Raw genomic sequence first — 22739 nt, 5'->3', positions numbered from 1 at the left:
ACTCCATAACATGGCCTCAACTAACAGCTCTACTCCCTATCGACTTATTTCCTCCACTTCTGTACTGTTCTACCCACTGTCCCTGCATTCATTTCCAGTGTTCCTCAATGCCAAACTGCACTCTTTATCTCTCTTCCTTAGCAATCTAAGTTCAAATTTCAGGGCTTAGGTACAGTCATACCTCCTAAGTAAAATGTTCTTAGACTTCTCCACCCTTTGCTTAACTCATAGTACTCTTGTCATCTACTGGGTTTATTCAATAACTGTTTGTAGCTTTGTGATAAGATTAATTTTGTCTCATGGAATTTTTCACATTTACACTGATGGTTCATATGTAAGCATATATCTTATCTTCCCAGCTAAAATGTAAGTTCCTTATATTTCCCTTTTGTCCCCAGTAGACACTAAAATATATTACAGAATCTGAGAGGGGGAGCCCTTGAGATCATGTATTGCCAACTCCCACCCAGGATGGGCATCCCTTTGACATTCCTCAGAGCTGATCCTCCAGCCTTTATTGAACACTCGAGTGATACTCCTCAGCTAAATCATGAGTTCCAGTGCTGAAGAGCACTAGTTAATAGAAAGGTTTCCATTAATCTCCAAAGTACAGCTAAGTGAGTAAAAATGCAAAGTATCAAACATTATGTTCTGTTACGTATGCATGTACTTGCCCAGAATATCTCAGGAAGGATATATAAGAAACTGGGGTTATTTCTGGACAGGGAATTTGGGTGGCTGGAAGATAGAGATGGAAAAAGACTTAATTTTCACTATTAGACTCTTTGGTATATTTAATGATAAATAAGTGAAATATGTTTTAAGTTCTTTCTTGTTATATACTTAAATCTTCCTGTGTTAAACTTTTATCTTCATCCTATTTATGGCTTCTGGAGCTGTTCAACATTACTCAATTATGCAGATTAACTGACATTTTAATGAACTGTTGCTAAGAATCTTGTAAATAGGCACATTCAACTAAGGTCTATTAAAGCCCTTAAAAATAACATATTCTCTTAAATGAGTTAAAAGTTGGCTGATATATGCTTTAATATGCTTAAACAATATTTTTTACATACACAGTTTCCAAATCAGTTATCTTAATTGCCTCACATTGTTTCCATAGGTCTTCTATTCTATTTTCATCCAAAGTAGCATAAAATACTTGTTGCCTAAGACATGTTATCCTATACATTATATGAGCAGCTTTGTGACATTCTTAATACGTGCAGTGCCCTCTTATTGCCTAAAGCTCTAAGACATGTTTAGCAGCTTTAAGGATATATTAACAGTTGCAGAATTCTGTACAATCCACAAATTTCAAAACAGCCTTGAGAAGACAGGTCATGCTTAAATATTATGAAAAATTTATACAATGGATAAAGATACACTCTCATTATTATGAATAAGTATCTATCTCAGGAATCAAATAACCTATATTCTAATCCTGACTTTTAAGTACCTCTGGACACCCAATTCCTTCTCCATCAGTAACACAGGCATGGATATTAGACTGTTTTTGAAAGCCCTTACCCATCTAGCTTTCTGTTCAAGACATCTTCACCCCAATAGGTACTCAGATAGTATAGCACACATATTTGAGATTTCCAACTACTCACCCAATGAAAGCATCCCGGTCCCTGAGGGTATAGCAAGACTTCCTTAATGCTGGAATCATTACTAGCTCCACGCATTCCCCTTGTCATTTATCAACAATGAACAACTTGGGCAGAGACCTTTCACAAGCCCATTTGCTTTCAGATGCCACCCCATTTGAACCGTAAGATATTAACATCATGAAACTTGTCCCTAAACTCAGGTCCTGAGTTTGGAGAAGTATGGTGGAGACTTCAAGTAATGATGAATACCATCACCAACAATGGTGTGCACTGAAACGGGTAATTGGCTCTGAAAGTCCCGTTAATAAAATTCAGCTCAGTTAAATAAGTACTTCTTAAGTGTCCACTAGGCACAAGACAGTGCACCAGGCACTTAGAGAAACACTCCGCTTTTCCACCCACTACAAAGAGAAGAAATAGAAAAGGTCTCCTAAGCATGAAAGGGCTGTTTCAGATTACACTGTGCTCATCAAGCACCTGTCTGCCCCTATCAATTCTATCACAATTGCTGGATTTCAATTTTGTATCTGGAAATTTTTCCTATAATTCATACCCCTTTTTTTTTTAATTCATACCCTTTAATTCCAGTTCTCAACAACACCAAAATCAAATGAATCATAAAGCAAAAAATCCCTGAAGTCCAGGCTAATAATGTAATCCTTTTATAACACATTTCCCTATCTGCACTTGGGATACCTGGAAATTTCACTATGCCCTTCTATTGTGTCTCAGTTTCTCAATTTGGAGAGTTACGATTTCCAAATTCTAGGTTTCACCTGTTAGACCTCAGGGGGTTTGGGGGAGGAGAAGAGAGAGGTCATGTTCACTTTTTCAGACACAGTAGTATTCTGGCCTTCTGGTCCAAAAAAAAAAAAAAAAAAAAATCCCAAAAAACAAAAAAACACCAAAAGCTTATCTTAAATCTCCTTTGTCATTTCTACTATTCCCGGAGGGCAGAAAGCAATAGTGGAAAAAAAAAAAAAATCCCTGCAAATACCTTCCCTTATCACACTTTATGATTGGAAGAGGTCATAAGGCAATCAAGCATGTGCTTCTTGCAGTTATTTCTTGTATCTACAGGTATTTACTGAGCCCCTACATCTATGCTGGGATCTGAAGAATCCAAAAGCAGTTAAGACATTTTTCCTACTCTGGAGACCTATGATTTAATGGGCAGGTAGGGTTTACCCAAAAACCCAATTGAGAACAGCTAAGTATCAAATCACCTGATATTGACAATAAAAGAAGAAAGCAATTACACAATCTTAGAACTGAAGGAAACCTAAGGAAGAGAGGACCCAACCCAACGTCTCCTCATAGGCAAAAATCTTCCAAAATCCTTGTCAGGGGTCATTAAGCTTCTGATTAATGTGGAGCTCACATTTCACATAATACTCCATTTAATTTTTTGAAGTCTCTTATAGCTAAAACATTTTATACTACATTAAATGCAAACTCTACCTTATTTATTATTCTATACAGCAATTATTTCAAAACCTTAAAGCAGTGTGATATGTCTTTAAAAGAAATATCAAGCACAAGCCCAATATATAAAGCAGTTAAAAGTAGAACTCTTCTGTTAGGGAGCTGCAAGGGGTCCTCAGTATGTCGCCTAGTACTCCCTGCTCTACCCTCCTCCAGACCAAGGCACATCAAGAATGCCTACAGCTCTGCAGAACAAAATTTGAAAACCACTGCTTTAAAGGTAATCAGAGAAAATCTGATTCCAGCTGCACATATCAGCCCTTGAAAACAGCTATCTTGTCTCTCTCTAAATCTTCTGGGATTAAACTTGCCCCTTTCAAACTGTCTATTCCCTTTATGTAATTTTCTTCCAAATATCTCCCATCCTGGTCACTCTTCCTCTGAAAATGGAGAAACCATAATTTTTTAGATACTGTGACCAGCTAAGGATACTGTCTCTCTTGCTCTTGGGGCAGCAATGGAAGTTAAAGAGGGCTTAGTGAATGAAGAAGGACCTGAGCTGGACCTTGAGAAATGTAGATTTTAGGTAGAAAGAAGATAAAATTCCAACCTGGGAAGCCAGCATGAACAAAGATACAAAAAATTAAAATGAGAGTCTTCCTGACACACTCTGAATACTTCTCCTCCGGACTCTTAACTGGTTCTTTTCCACTCGGCCAGCTGCCCACTCTCTTATATTTCTCAGAAGAAAATTAAGCCAGATCTTATCTCCATGAATTTAGGCTTCTGTTGTGTTGATACCAAACGAGGAACATGATCTGGGCAGCACTAAAATTAGATCGTCTCAATATTGTAGTTATTGCCACAGGAGAGAAAGTACTTGGTGAAGATGTATGATTAAGTCTGAAAAGAAGTATGTCATCTTTCAATGAGTCAACATCTCAACAATAAGATTCATAAGGGTTATAGTACTATTGAGGAGCATCCCTGAGGATTCTCAAATCTAAAGTCAACCCAAAGAACACCTTCTCTCTAAAAAATTATCTTTTACTTGTCACTTATCAAACCATAGGTGATACATGCCCCAAATGGTCTCCTGACTATAAAAACAACAGCATTTTCATATATATGAGTGCTAACCCACGAAGGCAAAACATCCTGTGAAAACAAATATGAAAAGGCCACTTTTTTGTTAAATGTGTTCGTCAAAGTCCATCTTTTCATGTTACTTAATTTTCCCATTTACAGACAGGAACTGAAGCACATCAGTGTTTCATATAATATGGTTTGTTATTCAAGAGGGAAGATCTTAAAGATAGGGTGTTCCAGTATCTCTTTCCCATAAAATGTATTCATTGGTGATTACGTGAATATTTACTATTTCATATTATAGGAATGTGATTTTCACACATGTAGCCGTTACAAACTTGGGGAAATTGAGATCTTGTCCTAAATTTTAATATGTGCTATGAATCTAAAAATTTTAAGGTGTCAAAAAAAAAAAAAGAAAACAAAACAAAACAGATCTTACTAGCATTCAGGGTAATTGATTCAGACATTTTATTTCCATTATTTTCTCTTTTCCTTCATCTCAAAAGGGGATAATCTGAATTGCTCTAATCTGAAAAACAACAATAAGTGTAGCAAATACTTGACAATGAAGATGGAAAGCCTCTAAAAATCTGTTACCTTAGTAACGGCAAGAATGTGGAAGAATAAGAATACACTGTCAGGACATCATTTCAGATTCCACAGATTTGAGACCTAAATACAGTCAGCTTTCATTAGCTTTTTGTTTTTCCCAGCAGGTCCTTGGACTTTGAAACAAAACCTGAATGACAGCTATGAGCAATTCCAGCCTGGCTCCTGATTAGCTATGCCAAACAAAACAACTCTCTGCAGTGTAAACTTTCCAGGCATCTGCAACCAAGCCTCTGTAGAGACTATAATTCCTCGGTGAGATTTGAAGGAGAGTCAGAGGTTGGGGGGTAAAGGGTGACCTGGAGGGGGGAGGGGGAGAAGGATAAGACCTTATCCTCTACCTCGAACTAGTTCCCTGAACTAGTCTGATTAAAGCAAGAGGGAAAATAAAGTAGAATTTGTCTTGGTGTGATTGTCATTGTCACTTTTTAACTCTGCCTATTCTAGATTTAACTAATTCTCTAAATCTGAACATGCTATTCCAATTAAAATCCATAATATCCTCATATTCCAAACCACTCATGCATTTAAGTCAAGCAAGCAATTCTGAGGTTCTACTAGTTTCAAATAGAGCAAACAGTCGATTAAAAAGATCTAAAAGAGAAGGAAAGCAATGTATATGAATAGACAGTGCTCCATATGAATACAAACTAACATTTTGTGCCATTTGTTGTTATTCACCTTTCCTGCATGTGGACCTAAAATTACTTACATCAAATGACAGTGTACTGTGCTGTGTGCTCCCATCTGCTACATAATTAGATCCTTGTGGAACTATTAAGAAGCTTTTTTCTTACAATCAGTTCCCTTGATTTTACCTAAAGAACATTCCTAAATCTACACAAAAGAATTACAGATTAGATCTCAAAGCTGTCCATTTTGATCAGATGCTTAATTTCAAAGTTATAAGTAGTTTCAGAAAAAGTTGTCTGAAGAAAATTCTATATTATAGTGCTAGCTGGCAATTCGGCTGTAAAGAGATGAGTTAAACTAAAAATTGACTTAAACTGCCAATAATCTTTCTAAAATTTCAGAAGTAAAAACTACTATTTTTATACTTCTTGGCCACACAACAAGACAGTAGCACTGAAACGTCCTCTTGTCTTCTGGAAAAGTGACACACTTAACCACACTCTGATCTCTATTGCTTCTGAGATAACCTACAGAAACTGCAGTTGGCTTACTTAGAATGCTGGGCAACAAAGGTCCCTGCTTCTAGTCAATAACCTTTTTTTTTTTTTTTAACAGTCTCTGATGATTATGTAGAGTTTAAAGTAAGGCAAATAGCTTTAACACCCTAAGATGTAATTTGCAGATATATGACAACAGATGTCATAGAAAACTTACCGTTTGCATAACCACACCATAAAAGCCTAACCCAGATTTAGGACAACATTAAATTTAAATCATCAAAGATTCAAGTGGAAAATTCAAGTTCAGACATAGAGAAGAGGCTATATAAAGATTTATCAAAAATCACAATCAGGGAGATATTAATTTTGGAAACCACGGACAAGGAAAATTTCAATGTTTGAGAAAGGCAATATCAAATCAGAAAGCTACTTTCCCAATTATTTTATTTCACTTGTCTGCAATCCCACCCCTCTATTAAACTATAGAAAACAACCTTAAGTACATGTTTATAATACCTGAAGACAAGAACAGTGATGTCAGAACAATAGAAAACCCCTCAATATGAGTCTATACTTGAAATCCCAAACCAAACCTGCTGATTCAGCACAAAGTCATCAACAGAGTTCTTATCTGTAAAAGGAACAATCCATTGTCTGGCTGAAACAAAGGGCAGTGCACAGGAAATCAGCCAAATCTGGGCCAGATGGTCACTGATTCAAGTTTCATTCTCCCCATCCCCCACCCTCCCTGGCACTACAAAAATAGATTCAGACATCATTTTCAGTTACCAGGTAATAACCCTACATGTAAGGTATGAACCTTTTGCAATTACCTATACCACCTCCCACCTCAACACCATCTAATTTACTAAAATAGAATGTCCTTATAAAAAGTTAAATGAGGAAATTGCTACACAGCAGTTACTGAAAGGAAAATACCTCTGAAACCCAACATTTGTTTCTTAGTCATGGCATGGAGTTTTACCAAGTGGAATGATTAAAAATATTTACACTAATTTGTTCTCATCTACTGTTTTTTTCTCAAACCATGAGATCAAATGAAATGAACCTAGAGAAAACTTATTACACTAATTTTCTACAGATCCACCACTGACAACCTTGAAAAAGAGCTTTGTGGTTTATAACCCAGACATGATTTTACCAATGACAAACTACCAACAAAATAATTACTGATTTTGATTATAAACCAATGTGTCTGACCTGATATCACAGAATCTATAAATTACGATACTGCTATAAATATACATTTCACACCCTTGCTATAAAACTCAGAGTTGAATTCTCAACAGCAACTATTAATTAAAGCTAAAAGTACAGAACTATGTCTTAAAATCTTCAAGCACTCTATGGAAACATAGATATTAAAGAATGGCATAAATAAAAATTCAAGATCTCTCAATAAAAATATTTAGAAAATACTCCTTTACTTTTCCTAACTGTCTAAAAGAAAGATATTTGGGTAATAAACAAAGGTCTTTTCTTTGAAGAGAACCCTGACTCTATAGCAGTTGCTTGGAAATATTTACATTTATGTGACCTAAGTAAATTTTATCAACCAACAAAGAGTGATTCCTTTAGTAAATTGTATAATCCTTTTTATAATTACTTTGAAAATACCAGTGCAGGAGTACATTATTTTATGGGCATGCTATGAAGCTACTTTTCCAAAATTTACATATAGAAAGGTTAGTTAGGGTAGATCAAAGAGTTTTTTTGTCTGTTTTTTGTTTTGTTTTGTTTTTTTACACAAGATAATCACAGGTTGGTAATGCAATGGCTAAAGACAAAAATGACTTCAAGATATGTAATCAACAGCAACTCACAGAAATGGTCTGCTTTATTGTGGGGAAGTAGAAAAAGCTGCTAAAGTCAATACAAGGTAACCCCCCTTAGGGGAGCATTCTAGCTTACACAACACCAACTAGAGAGTATAAAATTAAGCCAAATTAGGGCTTTGAATCTTGACCTTCTGTCTTAAGGGAATAGTGAAAAATGGAAACTTTTTCAAAAACTTGCCCTCAGAAATTGTTCCTGAAAATTGATTTATAATTATGGTATCAGACTAAGTTTTAAGCAGTGGTTAAAAATATAATCTAAATATAAACATAGTATGCAGATATGTGCATGTGTGATACATGTCAGTATACTTCAGTTTTTTTTCAACATCTCAGATTTAATGATTTAAAATGTATTTCCAAACCTGATTTCTTTTTAAAACACTATTGTTTTCCTTGACTACAAAATAAAACTCAGCATCATACTGGAAATTGTTGAACTTGTGCTTTTACAGCATCTAAATTAATTTTCTTTTAATATAATTACATAATCTTGGCAAAATTGCTAATGTGAAAAAATTAATAATCCATTAAGAACCTTTAAAGTAAGGTAGTTGAGTTTTGGCTGCTTAACAAGCTTTCTCCTTTAGTATAAAATAAGGATTTATTTCAGTATTTGTGAAAAAAAAGAAGAAAATGACTATTCAAATTAAAATTTTCTACTTTCTGAGCTCATCTTTAGAGTCTCTAAGATAAATTTGCATTTAAATGAAACACACACAAAGGCAGCTGGACTATCATAACCATCCCACACACATTAGTGTTTTCAGAGATTTAAATCTCTAATTCTTAGGAGAGAGAAAATTGTGACTACACAACTATTTTTAGTCTGTTTTATTTACACATCATTGTAATAGGATTTATATGCTAATGATTTAACTTAATATAAGAGTTAAGGGAACAGATCTAAAGAGATCAAAATAGAACTACTAACAAAAGTCAACACAGAACAGAGTTCTCATGCACATAAGTTTCTGGAAAACCAGGTTTTAGATAAGATAAAAACAAACACTGTATCAACAACAATAAATGACTAGATAAATGTAATGAGTTAAAATTCAGCAAATTATGATCTTGTTCTTTAATAAGCCCTAATATAAAAGAATAACAGAGTTTAAAGCTAAACTACTGTAGATAGCATGGAGCTCTAGTAATCCTTTAAGTCTTTTTTTTTTTTTTTCTTTCCTTAATACATATCTTCCTTTCTCTGGTATCCACAACTCAGGTATAAAATTCAATTCCATTCAAGTCAAAAGTATGGTAAATATAGTCCTGATTACTCTTATTTTTTACTACTGTATATAATAATGAGACACATATATCAAGAGCCAAGTTAGAGTGTGCATACCTTTCATTGATGAAAATTGATGAGAATCCAAATTTCTAAAGAGTGACTTGTATTTATAAGGGAATGCTTTTTGATCTTTAAATGTTTATTTCTCAATAGTCTATATGCATTAATAAAATAGTAATATATCAATTTAGTAAGTAATCTCATATAACTGTAAATGTGCTTTAAACATAGACTGAAGGTCAAAATAAGCTTTTACTCATTGTCTCTCTAAATGATAATTTCTTATACCTTAAATCTACCATATAAAGAACACCCCAAAATGAGCTCATTTACTAAAATTAGTTTCTGCTCTATAAGACTAAAGAAAAAAAGGTATGAGCTGAGTAGTGACCAAATTCATACACACACAAAATATATATCACAGTTTTGGTTTTATTTATAGATACCTTAATGTCCATGAAGTGTCACTAACAAACTTAAGACTCACACCATGATTTCCTTGACATCGCCAGCACTCTTTCAAATTTTACATTCAATCCTTTATGAACAAAGTTAAAAATGTCTTCTAATTTAAAAAATTAACGGATACTAAATCTCTGTTAGATATCAGTGCAATTGAATTCTTTCATAATTTTTGTATTTGGTAACAGAACAAATGGCACACTTACATATCATGTTATATAAATCTACTACATTAGTAATGGTTTCAGGAACACGGTTAAAACAAAATTAGATCTGAATCTACAAAACCACAAGCCACATAATTATGTTTTAACTAGATTGTTGGCTACCCTAAGGTCAGAGATAGTTCTTTATTTTCCTTTCTCTTTCTCTAATATCACAATTCTAATTATAGGTACTTGATAAACACTTAAGTTGACTTTCATTGTTAATTTCCTGCCCAATGGAGAATTCTGAATATAAACATTTTGCTTAGGAAAACTATGAAGAGAAAAATTGTTTTTAAGGAAATGACAAATGTATTTGATGCAGTAATTACTTTTTATCCAAATGAACTGAGAGGAAGTTTGATATTATAATTGCTATTGCCAATTACTACTTCAAAGCCTTAAAAAAAAATCAGTACAGGTTAAACACAAACTTTACTCTAAGATAGAATTATGGTGCCTGTTTGCAATTCATGAACTTTAGCTTCCCAAGGGTAAACACCATACAGATGTCTGGTAATCTCCCTTGTAACAGTACCTAAAGTAAACCCATGCTACTTGATTTTAGAAGTCTTATCAATTTGAAATCTAATGAGCAAAATTAATTGTAACATCTATACAGTACAAGAGATTTATCACATTTTTTTCAAAACATTTTTTCCAGACTTTTAAAACCATGACTCTATTCCATTATGTATTATTATCCTGAAAATAAATGGCTTTCAATTATTTTTTATTAACTAGGCCACTTCTTGGCAAATTTAAAGCCCATATTACCTAAAATATGTAGGTAACTTGTAAATAAGTAAATTTAGTGATAAACTGATCATGTATGAAGGATTACAAAGACATCATTTTGTAAAACTCAAAAAGAAGAGAAAACTAAATTCATCTCCATACATCTCTGCCACAGAATTGTTCTGGATTTATTTTTTTGTTAGCATCCTTTATGCAAAAGATAATGCTACTGACCTAGTTTCCACAGGGCCTGGGCTTCATTTCAGTATTTCCAATAGAGGTGATAAGCTTATGTTATTCTGTCTACCCTCCCTTCTCCCAGCTCCCTTGGAGTCAGTGGCTTAAGTATGAAAGAAGTTTGGCTCAAGTTAAGAATGGATTCCACAGCCATGGAAAAAAGGGAACATGTCCCTACAGAAGTCATTCACTGACTCATTCATTCATTACCAAATATTCATTAAGGAACAATTATGTGCTTGTTTTAGGTGTGGAGACAGAATAGTGGGCAAAAGAGACAAACTACTTGCACTCATGGAGTGTTCATTCACATTTTGTGAGTACATCCAAGATTTGACCCCCACTACATTCCTTACCAACCAAGCTATAGCCCTGGTACAGTCTGTTTCTCCAAAATAAGGTGCTAACTGGTGCCCTGGTGCTCTGAAAGAGTTAATATGCCCATTAGCACCTTCTACACCACCTTCAGCAGGAGCAGCAACATTTGCCAAAAGTTATCTTTCTGGATAATACAAAACATAAGGTACAACTCCTGACATCCACATGTTACAATCTAGTTGAGTAATAAGACATTTACCCAAGAGTATGACTTAGAGGAAAGAACAAAGGCTGTGGAATCAGCCAGCCCTAGGTTTGAGTTCTGATCTTTCTACTTACTACCTATGGACTCTTGTGAAATTTACTTAAACTTTTCTGAGCCTTAGTTTTCTTAGCTGTAAAAATAAGAATCACAATGTCTACTTTACAAGGCTGTTGTGAGGATTAGAAATTATATGTGCACAATACCTGAAGTAGGGCACATTAATTTTTATTAATTAAGTTACTGGATCAAATTCTTCATTCCTGCTATAAATTAAATGATTAAATAATAGGAAAGGACTAAGCAGAGAAGCATATATGAGTCTTAAAGACTTTTATGGTTGTTTTTTTTATTAAAGGCTATGTTTTATGTATACACACATTCTCTGATGTATACATACACTCTCTGAAATTCCAGATATGCCACCACTCCATGTATTACACTGTTCAGTCACAGTTCCTGCTCTGGAGGGAGAGGTTGAGATAAGGCATACCACGGACTCATGAGTTTTTATGATGACAAAAAACGTCAAACATTTAAAATATCTGAAATACCATAACCCAGACACTCTAACTTCCAGACTCCAACATAGCTTCAGTAGATTGTGCAAATGGTCCATTTAATACATAGCAATATCAAACAACTTCTATACATCTTTCAACCAAAACACTATGAAAATACCATACCTGTTATTAGATCATTCCATTTATATGAACATGGAGGAGAAAAGTTGGTTTTTACATGGTCTAACTTTTCTAGAAAATAAAGAACTTGGTAATATTAGTGGAGAGGCAAACCAGTTAATATAAATTGCTACTCTCTGATGAAGTCGGGGGACTGCAATTCAGCAAGTCTGATGAGAAAAACAAAACAACAACAACAACAACAACAAAAAACTAACATTTCCTGAGGGTCTATTTTGTACCAGGCACTGTGCTTAGTGTGTTGATCCATTATCTTGGAAATGTGACTGTTTTGGAATCAAATTATGAATCATCTGTCTCAGAGTCAAAACTATATCAAGAGTTTCAGAGGAAAATAGTTATTTGTTCAATAGAGATTTTATTTCTTAAATAAGAAATTAGATTGACTTTGTATTATAACATGATGAGCCTATCAGAAAATGCAGTTGTTTGTTTTCACATCTACCCATGGAATAATACAACCTGTGAAATTATGCACGAGAGAATGTAAAACATTTCTATATTAGTCCTAAGTGAAATGCTGCTGTTCTATTACTATTACTAGTAGTAATATTACTAGTCTACTTTGATCTTTCACAGTGCCCCAACTTGTGAAGATATAGGTCTAGCCATTCTCTAATATGCCAAGACGTTAACCTCTGCTCCAAAAATTCTCAAGTGATTACTAAATCATCAGAGTGAACAACTACCTGGGATTCTCTAGTTGAGTAGGAGATAAACCTTTAGTTCAGTTGCAACAGCAAGTTTCTCTATCAGCTTTGGCTCTAGAGGTTTGATTAGCTTATGTTCCACTAGATAATCAAGGGATCAGAGCACTTTTTAAAACAGCCATTAAAAAAAATGCTGCAAATCTAAACCTTATAGGGAATATCTTCACATAATATGTGTCAGAAATCTATGTAGAGTTTTCAGGTGTATTCTCAGCAAGTGAAATTGAGGAAGAATATTGTGGAAATATTCTTATCATCATATATCTTCCATCTCCAATATTTCAGACAGTGTTACGATTTTTCAAAGAATTGCCAATTAAATATAAAATGTAGACTGTCAGTTCTGTAGAGTGTAATTAATCAGTGAATACTTTGTATTCACCATGCATCCAACACTGTATTAAACATTTTGGAAAACACAGACTATATAATGCCACAGTACCTCCTCTAAAGGGACCTACCCTCTTCAGTTTAACCTGAAGTAAATGAATGCTTTTCTGACTCTATAGTCAAAACTGTGTGAGACTACAGTGGTGCCTGGGTGGCTCAGTCGGTTGAGCATCCGACTTGAGCTCAGGTCATGATCTTACAGTTTGTGGGTTCAAGCCCCGCATCAGGCTCTGTGTTGACAGCTTGCTCGGAGCCTGCAGCCTGCTTCAGATTCTGTGTCTCCTTCTCTCTCTCTGCCCCTCCACAGCTTATGCTCTGTCTCTCACTATCTCTCAAAAATAAATAAATGTTAAAAAAAATTTTTTTTAAGATATGACTACAGTGTTTTGCAAAACAGAATATTATCCCATGATGTAAAATTATTTGTGTTGGTGAATATATATAAATATGCTTTGGGATGCATAAAAGAACTGCCACCAAAATGTTAATGGTATTTAACTTAGGAAGGTTAGATTTCAAGAAGGGAAGAAGAAACGAGGTTAAAAGAGAAGGAGAGAGAAATGAAGACATGGTAAAAAAAAAAATCAAATAAATTTAAATTTGCCCTTTTGAAAAAAACAGAACAGACTGGATGAGGGGGAGACAGACTTTCAAGTAGAAAGGTTCACCCACCCTCTGTGATGGATAAGAATGATGGTAACAGTCTCCTTGAATATTCCAATATAGATGTAGACATAAATCTCTATGTCTGTAGACATAAGCATAAGTACTGTTGGTTTAATTGGTTTTAAAATGCAGGAAATAAATGAGACATTATACCAATTACATCTTCTTTCACATAGTGACCTCCACAGACAGTAGAGGTCACAGTAGTGATAATTTTAGGCATACTTGTTCTACAGAAACTAAATGTCCAGGATGACAAATGTGAGGAGTGGTTCTAAGATTTTTATGTCCATAAAACCACCTGAGAAGACTGTTAAAATGCACATTCCAGGGTCCCACCCCAGAAACTCTTATTCACTAGGTCAAGAGACCAATAATCCGCATTTAACAAGCACCCCAGGCAAATAAGGCAGGTGTTGACAGATCGCACTGAAAAACAGTGAATTTAGGGATGTCTGATCTCTTTACAAACTGATTAACCAAAGAATTTGAGAAGTGTGGTACACTAGAGAGAACAAAGAATTTTGAAGTCAAAAAATCTAGATTACCTCTCTAACCTAATCCCCTACTCACTCCCTCACTTGCCTCTCCCCTTCAGTAGCATTGGCCTCCTAGCTAGCCCTCCCACAATAGGTGAGAACACTCTTCCTCTCAACTTTCCAATGATTCACACAGATTTCAGGTCTTCACTCAGGTGTCACTTCTCAGTGACACCTTGTAGAGAATCACAATGCCTATCTCACTTTCTACTTCCCCTTTGCTGCTTCATCTCCCTCTCTAGCACTTCTTGCAATCTAAACTACCCAGAGTTTACTCATATTCTCTTGTTTATTGTTTGATCGCCAAAAGAGCAGGAATATTCGTTAGTTTTCTTCTCTGTGGTTTCCACAGCACCTAGAATAGTACTTAGAGTTCAAGGGGATTTCACTTGGCCAAGATAAAACAAATAAAGCTTGAGACCTTCAGCAGTAGGAGGCAAATACAACCAGAAGGTGGACAGCTTGTTAATACAGATTCCTGGGCCCTACCAGAGATTCTGATGATACAGTAGGCTTGGACTAGGGCCTGAGATTCTGAATTTCTTTTCTTTTCTTTTTTTTTTTTTTTAACCACGGAAGAAAATTTGAGATTCTGAATTTCTAACAGGAACCTGTGTGATACTGATAATGCCTGTGCCCATTTTTTAGTGAAAGGCAACCCATTCTACTGTATGAAAAGAGATGCAGGCTGAAAGACAGAAAGCTTCATTCTACACATATGCCAGTCAGTAGGGAAAAATTGTTCTCCTACTCTCTATGTATCCAAGATATCTGTATCTAATAAATAAAATGAGCCTACAAGGATATTTTTTGCTTTACAATATATCATGAATATATACTATGACATATATATATATATATATATATATATATATATATATATTTTTTTTTTTAATTTTAGAGAGAGAGAAAGCATGAGTGGGGGAGAGAAGCAGAGGGAAAGAGACAATCTCAAGCAGGCTCCATGCCCAGCATAGAGCCCCATGTAGGGCTTGATCTCACAACCCTGGGATCACAACCCAAGCAAAAATCAAGAGTCAGACACTGAATTGAGCCACCCAGGAACCCCTACAACCTAATTTTTAATAAAAACATGATGTTTCATTTGTTTCTAAGTTGTTACTCTTATAAATAATGATGCTTTTGTTATATTCCTTTGTGCATGTGTCTAATTATTTCTAACAAATTCCTAGAAGGGAAATTTCTGGGTCAAAGAGTTGAACCAAAGCTGTCCACCAGAATTTTCACCAATGATGGAAATCTTCTATCTTCACAGTCCAATATGGTAGCCACTAACTACATGCTGGTATTAAGCACTTGAAATATGACTAGCACAACTGAGAAACTAAAGCTTTAGTTTTATATGATGTTAATTAATTTAAACTTAAATAACCACATGTGACAAGGAAGTACCATATTGGACAGGACAGGGATAGACATTTAAAGTCTTGATCCATGATGCCAAATTGCTTTTCAGAAAAGTTGTAAGTATTTGGCTTCATTCTTAGTATATAATAATAACCATTTCTTTACCCCATTGCCAACACTAGATGTTAATGATCTATTGAATCTTTATAATCTGAAAGTTTAAAAATGTGTGGTTTCATATGCATTTCATATGCATTTTTTTATTAATAATGTTGAACAGGGTTGTTTCTTCTGCCATCATACTCATTCAAATGCAAATTATTTTCACCCATGTTAATTAACTCAGAGGTTGGAAATTATCTGGCTTCCAAATTTGTTTTGTTGGATCCATATGCTTTCTTACAAATTTCTTGCCAACATTTAAATGCATAACAAAATATGAATTCTCAGCTCCACTTGAAAAATGAAATGATCTGGCAACAGTGACACATACTCCCACAGAGCAAAATCAGTGAAGCCTTAGAAATTCTGCCACCTTCAGACTTCTTTGTCCACCAGAACCAATCAGCCCATATTATTTTACAGGTGTTCTGCTTCACTCACTCAGATTACCTACATGACCCCTACAGGCACCTGAGTTTACAATTCCCCTGAGTTAACTTTTGAGAGATTAAAAGGCAACAGGCAACAGCAACTCATAATAATTAAATTTCATTTCATACATTTATTTCATAGAAAGCAATGTTATGATATTTCTGGGTCATTTTATAACTAATATTTAACTAGCAGAAGAATACTTTTCTAGTGGTTGTTGACATTTCTTACTCCCTAGAGCAGTGGTTCAGCACCAGAAAGTTTCTTAAAGTGCAGATTGGTGGGTCCTGCCCCCAGAGTGTCTGATTGAATAGGCTGGGTTGGGCCCCAAGAATTTTCATCTAACTCCAACCTGTGAGTGCAGCTCTACATTGAGGTGAGGTTTTCTCAAAATTGTGGACACTCCTAGAAGTGTAGTGATTGCGTGTAATTTTAACAACCTTTTTAAAATGAATTTGTACATCCTTTTTTCCCAAAACATGTCCACACTTATTTCATTTTATCTTCACAATAATCCTATGCAGAAAGTTGACAATTAGAGCAGTCATTGTTAGTTCCATTTTACGTAAGAAAAGTAAGGCATGGGGTTAAGAATTTACCCAAACACATAAGAAATTAAAAGAGCTAGAACAAACATGTTTCCCACCTCCTAACCTGGGTAATACAGGCAAACACAGCAACCCAGGACACAACTGGAACTTGCTTCTCCAGATTGGTACCATAAAAATAGAACCATGCCCAGGAAGGGAAAAGACCATACAAGGATGGTTCACAACAACAAACATTTATCAAGTGTTGATTATGTGTTAATCTATGTTAATCATGCCTATAGCCTCTACTCAGAAGACTGTTGAAGACATTCATAAAGCACAGAAAATTTGAAAAATAAAATCTGAAACCACAACCTTGAAAAGATACTGAATTCTCTATACCATAAGACAAAATCAAATATGCTGAAGGAGTAGGTAGTAAGAGTAAATACAGAGTTGGGTAAAAGAGAGGAGTTGCTGTGGGAGCTTCACATCTGGACTTGGAGGAGTTGCTATCACCAGTCAGTCAAGAATGGGAGGGAAGGAAGAGTACACAATAGGGAGCCCTCCTGGGGCTCAGCAGCACAAAGAGCTGCTGTTATCCACATTGGGTGTGTGTTTGCCAGAAATATCAGGGCTGCTGGAACTCCAGAATTTACAAGGGCATGCTTTTGTGTAGTCTAAATTACCTTGACTATATAAGAACTCGAGTCAGAGGGAATAACTTCATTATCCATTTGTAGCTAAAAGATACCATGATTAGAGCTCGTGAAACTTTCTCTCTGATTTTTTCCCCAAGTTTTGAGAAGCATTCCTAATAAAAATCCACCAAATTGTGATCACAATACTAATTATAAATCAGCCCTTCAACGGGGGAAAAAAAAAAAAGGACTGCATTTTCACTTAAGTAGAAGTGATATATTACTAACCTTAACAGGTACTTTTCTAAGATTTAAAATAATAATAACTAATAACAATTAGTTACACTGATACATAGATGGCAAATACAAAAAAACAAAAAACAGTACTATTAATTTGAAAGAACCTATTGGGACATTTGATTAGTGTTGTAACTGACCCGTCCTATATGCCTGTCTTATAGTCTAGTTCAAAATGACTGAGGCCGTAAAATGTCTACCACTCCATTTAGAAAACTGTAGCAATACTGCTGAAAAAAACCACCTCTAACTTTGCACAAGACCAAAGAAATACAAATCAAAACAAAGGGATACAATTTTACATTGATCAAACTAGTTGCAATAACATATATGTTTTACTACAACATAAGCACACACATAGATTGTTAATGACAGTATACATTTATAAAATCCTTTGGGAAAGTAATTTGGAAATTACCAGGAATCTGGAAATGTCCTGTTAAAAATAAGTGCTAACATTTACTTGTGTTTTCATCATGCTATTGCTTTTTATCTTAACAACTCTGTAGAATGCTACATAACTTAGGAAGCTAAGGTTTCAATAAAATAAGCTACTTGCCAAATTTTGCCAATAAGTGATGGGGCTATTTTTTGAATCCTGAACCTTTAATTTTAGAGCCCACTTATTTACAATACCATTACTCCCTCTCTAAAAAAATAATCCTAAAGAAGTTAAAATAAGAAGAAGAAGGAGAAGAAGGAGGGGGAGGGGAAGAAAAAGAAAGTTACCTTCATAAGGACAGTCATCATATTTTTTTAATGACTGGAAAATTCCCTAATAGAGGAAGGGCTAAGTAAATTATGGTACCTTAACTGGATAAACTATTATGAAATTACTACAAATAATAGGGAGTAAATTGTAAAAAAAAATGTTTATGGAAAAAATCAGGGTAGAAATGTAACTATAGTATGTTACGACATCTGTAAAAATATACATTTCATATGGCAAGACTGAGAAGGGAGCTGGAAGAAACAAAAACTATTACCATTTTAGAAGAACTTCACTGCTAGTACTTAATTTTCTTTTGTTTTTGTCAGTCTTGTCAATCAAGATTACTCTAAGCACCCTTACAAACTCATTCTTCTAACTTATATTCTTACCATCCCAAACATTCCTAAAACTTCACTAATAATGTATTCATATTACAGACTTATTCAAAATGATTACATAATACTCCTTATTGGTGACTCTGAAGCTTTAAAGTATGAAACCTCCTTCTTAACATCTACGATTTTTGCAATCACCATTTACAGTGTACTTTTGAAACCCCTTAGTTGAGATCATATATAGCGACTAAAATCAACTAATTTTTTTTACTCTCATAACCTTGCAATCACTCTTCAGCTCCCTGCACCCATCAGGGATCATTTGCCCAGAGTTTGCAGGTATTTTGGAGATTAGAAAAGTTTCCTGTTAAGAACATGACCTCTAAGTGAATACTTACAACTAAAATAGTTATAAGAATATTCACATTCTAAATGCTTTTGAGAATTACTAATTAAATTATGTCAGCTTTCTTTGAAGTAGGTAAAAGAACTTCATTTCCACTTACCAAAAAGAAAAGTTAAGAGTTTAGTAAGAGTAATTTCCCTAAAAATGGCACCATTTTTAGGGAAAAATTTCACTCTCCTTAGCCATACAAGGTGATACACAGAGGCCCATTCAGCGCAGAGTTCGGCCTCTATCAGTAACATAAACAGACATTTTGTGGGAAAGTGAAGTAGCTGTTCCTCAATGATATCAATCTCATAAGAACAGGAATGTAGTTTAAACACCTCTAACTTCCTTTTTATGAATCTACAAATCAGGATTTTTTTTGTGTGTCACTCTATTGTCTAATACACACAGGTCCAACTGGGTTATCCTTAGCTAGTCTTAGAACACCTGCAGAACTATTATTTTCATCACAAAATTTTGGATTAGAAGGACTCTTAGAAACCAAGTAGTTCACTTCATTTATTTAACTGAGGAGGGGAAAAAAAAAAAAAGCATTTCCAAGAAAGTTATTTCATTTAGCTACTTTATGGTAAATGCAAGCCTGGAACTAGATGTGACCAAATGTCTTAAACTTGGCCTCCGTATTTCTCCCTTACCATTAAGTTTTCATATTGTGCCAATGGGAGTGTATAATTATGTCTTTTCAATGTCTAATAATACACTGCACTGGACAGAGTTAGCTACAGTGCTCATCCTTTACTTCATAAGGAGTTCCAAAATGGAGGGAAAAATTCAAAAAAGGTTATAAAAAACCAGTGTAGAGAATTTAGTGAGGGTGGGGGGGTAGGGGCAGGGATAATGGTTTAACAGTCCTGCTTTCCACAGTGTATGTATTTCAAGATTTTTAGCACTCTAACTGATCTTCGACTATAAGTGCCTTAGCCCAAATAAACGGTTCTAAAGTCATCATGAGTGGATGATCACATAGTCATCATCACTGATACGGAGGTTGGTCTCTACTTGTACTCCATTTCTTTTCAGCCTTTATTTCCATAATGTAATTCCATTTTAATAGAAGATCCACGGAAGAATATACAAAATTGGACAACCGTGGTTGCCTCTGGGAAGGAGGACATTGGGAGTATGGAGTGGGCGAGAGAAGACTTACTTTACACTGTTTGAAATTCTTACCTTATGCATATTACTTTTTTTTTTCAATATATGAAATTTATTGTCAAATTGGTTTCCATACTGCATATTACTTTTCAGTATCCATTTAAAATTTTCCTTTAAACACATGCCTATATCCATGGAATTCTATTACTAAGTATTTTCAACGAAACAATTATTTTATTTTTCTCTTTTACATAACATTTCAGCATTGCAACTTGTAACATCACATAGAAATATTGAGAGAGAAAAAGAACCAGCACAGTCACAAAACTCAAAACGGAATTCCAGGATCCAAAGCATAAGAAAATGTACAGAGGGATGAGAGGTTTCTTAAGTGTGGGGGGGGCATTTAATGTTAAAGAAAAGCTCTTCCCTATATATATATATATATATATATATATATATATTTTTTTTTTTTTTTTTTTTTTTTTTTTTTTTTTTTTTTTTTGCAGAAAAGCTCTTCCCCATATTTAAATGGCTAGGTTTTAAAATGGGATTTAAGTGAGATTTCGGGGAGGGGAGCGGTTGTAAAGGTGTGAAAGGTAGAAACTGAAATTTGGTTTCTATCTTTTGGACAGGAGACAGAGGCTTAGGGTAGGGTGGATAAGGACCTTGCGACAGTCGCATTCATACAGGAAAGGAGCAGGATGGAGTGAGTTTCTGCAGGACCCGGTCACCTCAGCCGGAGGCAGCCGCTGTCCCCGTACCGATGAATCGCGTTCTGGACCTTACTTGGGCTCGCTTTACCTCAGAAGCCCCACGAACGAGGTCTGTACAGATAATTTACTTTAACGCAGCTCGGAAGACGGACTGAGGGAACTGACTGACTTCAACAAGCCGCCTCATCACCACCCTCGCAGGCCGGGGCACACACCTCACCTCGCTGTCTACTCGTGTCCGGGTCAGCTGTCAACACAACCCTTTGTGTCTCATTCCGGTTAAGAGTGGTCCTCCGGCCCTCACAGAAAAATGGAAATGATGGCTGGAGCCGCGCGCGCGCTCGCGACGAAGTGACATTGGATGTGAGGAAAAGAAGCCCGTGGACGCGGAGCAACCGCGCAGCCACCGCCGGACGCTCGCAACTTTCCCAAGCTGAGCTGTCCCCATCCTCCTCCCCCCGCCCCCCCCCCCACCCGTCACCTCCACGCCTCCCCGCCCGAAGTCCACCCTCCGGGCGACCCCCTCACACGCCCCTTAGGCGCGGGGAGGCCGGTTCGCGGCGCGCCCCCGGCCGCCTCCGCCTCAGCGCTCCCCGCGGCGCCTCAGCCTCTCTCATCCCACTCTCGGGCTTCCTCGCTCCCGCCACAAAGGGAGCGAGAAGAGCCCGCGGTGACAGGCCTCTGGCCTCCGAGCGCGGACCGCACGGGCTGGGTCCCCTCAGCGGGCTGACGCGAGGCGGCGGGGAGAAGGGGTTCGGATCCCGGGCTGCCACTGGCGCCTGCCCTCGCCACACAAACACAGTGGCGCTCACACCCGCCGCTCCGCCTTCCCGGTCCTCCACAAAAAGTCAGCGGCAGCGCTTCCCTGCGCAGGCAGGGTGTCCACAGCCCGCCAAAGGGCAGCTCCTGCCCGGCAGAGGCGTGCGCTCGCGCCCGCCTCGCGACCTCTCGCCACCCCCCCCACCCCCGCCCCCGCGCCCCGGAGTCCCCGCAGCCGCTCACCTGGCCCTGGCGGGGCGCTAGGGCAGAGGACCAGGGGGTGGCCCTCGCCTCGGCCGGGGCTGGTCTCCCCACCCCCAGTCCCGGTCCCAGCGCTGCGCTGCGCTCGCTCCGGCCGCCCTCCTCCGAGGTGCTAGCGCCGCCGGTGGCTGGCGTCTCTCTGGCAGGCGCGCTCGCCGCGCGCTCAGTTCCCCGGGGCGGAGCGAGGCGGCGGCCGCCGAGGCCGGAGGCGGATTCCTCAGGTGCTGCCCCTCCCGCTTCCCCAGAACCTCCGCGGCGGGGACCCCCACCCCCCCCCCGCCCCGCCTCTCGGCCTCCTGCAGCACTCGCGCCCGCGAGTGGCCTTGAGGGCTCTCTTGCCCTCCTTGAGTGTAGCGGAGCACATTTCCCTCCCCGCCCCCTCCAAGGACGCCCCCACCCCTCCTCAGTCCCTTGTGCTCCCGCCTCCATTTCCAAACTCCACGGCACCAATGATGTCTGTGGCCACTGTGGGGCGTGGAGGGTGGTGGCGTAAGGGGGTCTTCTGGGAAAGAGGATCGCCCCCTAAAGTGCAGCTGACGCACTCAGCCGGGAAGAAAAATTATTTTCTCGCCGAGTCCGCGTTCATTCACAGAGTGCTCTCGCTTCATTACGCGATTGCTTTCTCTGTCCCAGGACGGCGGCTAAAGGGCCCTAAGTGTGAACTCGGCCTGGGCAATGGTGGGTCAAAAACCCTTGGCCTTTTGCACGAAGGGGGGTAGGGCGGGGGCCAGGACGCGGACAAAACCAAACAAACCCGGG

General features: G+C 37.4%; 1 protein-coding gene across 7 annotated transcripts in view; it reads right to left on the bottom strand.

Moving 5' to 3' along the window:
- Nucleotides 1-22094, bottom strand: part of GREB1L (GREB1 like retinoic acid receptor coactivator) — a 287573-nt gene extending 265479 nt beyond the window's left edge. For all 7 annotated transcript variants that reach the window (XM_047827102.1, XM_047827101.1, XM_047827106.1 and 4 more), the window contains exon 1: nt 21963-22094. The gene's annotated coding sequence lies outside the window, so the exon portion shown is untranslated. The remainder of the gene's footprint in view (nt 1-21962) is intronic.
- Between the last annotated feature and the right edge of the window lie 645 nt (nt 22095-22739).

This window comes from Prionailurus viverrinus, chromosome D3 (genome assembly GCF_022837055.1).
Source record: "Prionailurus viverrinus isolate Anna chromosome D3, UM_Priviv_1.0, whole genome shotgun sequence".
NCBI lineage: Eukaryota > Metazoa > Chordata > Mammalia > Carnivora > Felidae > Prionailurus > Prionailurus viverrinus.
This window is presented reverse-complemented; position numbering and strand designations above follow the sequence as displayed.